We start from the raw sequence: 1,091 nt of genomic DNA on the forward strand, positions 1-1,091 counted from the left end.
AGATCGCAGCTGAAGGAGGAAGCAGTTACCGCAGCTGAAGGAGGAAACAGTTACCACAGCTTCCGCAATTGTGTGTTTGCATGTGTGTGTGTGTGTGTGTGTGTGTGTGTGTCCCAGGGCGAGTTGTTTATACCCAGCACCACAGACTCCTCCCATAAACTCAGGCTGAGGAAGAGGCCTCAAGTCTATTAATAACCTTCACAGGATTTGCAAACTGATATCAGACATCCCTTGCTTCAGCCTCAGGAGACTTGGGTTCTAAACTTGGTTCTGAAGAAGTCCTTTTAAAGATCTCTGCCTCCTGGTATTGAGGCCTCGTGTGATCACCAATCACCTTTTCTTGAACATGGGATGAATTTAGTGACTTGCTTCTAGTGCGTAGAATGTTGTAGAAGGGATGGGATGTCACATATATATATATATATATATATATATATATATTTTTTTTTTTTTTTTTTTTTTTTTTTTTGCTTTTTAGGGCTGCACCCGAGGCACATGGAGGTTCCCAAGCTAGGGGTCTAATTGGAGTTACAGCTGCCGGCTTACATCACAGCCACAGCAATGCCAGATCCTCCTTTTCTGAATCCGAAGAATCAGAATTTTCAGATTGTAAAGGAGCCAAGGTAGTATAAATTAAATTACATAAAGACCAAACACTCAGACGTATCGACTCCCCACTATGACAAGCACGGCGCAAGCAATGCATGACCTCCTTCCATTCCTCTAAACGAAATGTGCCTTTCTCAGGATCTAACAAAGAACAAAGTTTATGTATGATATCAAATAATTCTCGAAAATTTTCATCTTTCACTTTTACTCCCAAACCTCGTAGTAAAGTTTTCAACAAAAGAATATAATCAGCATGTTTAGAAGAAGATTGACCCATTTTACCCTGATTTTCAAATCCACAGGGGTGTACCCACCTCTTGGTACTTTCCCAGTCCATTGCTTTTTCAGCCAGAATTCCCCGCGTCTGTCAGCACCTTTCCAATAGTCTCGCAGACTGTAAGCTGCTTCAGGTCCCTCCCTGTTCAGGTGCCACTTGATGAGACCTCCTTGTCAACCCAGGTCCCAAATTCAGCGGTGCCGCA

The sequence above is a fragment of the Sus scrofa genome, chromosome 4, assembly GCF_054392235.1.
Source record: "Sus scrofa isolate SSC_HxYL_T2T_F1_AM1 chromosome 4, Sscrofa_HxYL_maternal_Yorkshire_Landrace_v2.0, whole genome shotgun sequence".
NCBI lineage: Eukaryota > Metazoa > Chordata > Mammalia > Artiodactyla > Suidae > Sus > Sus scrofa.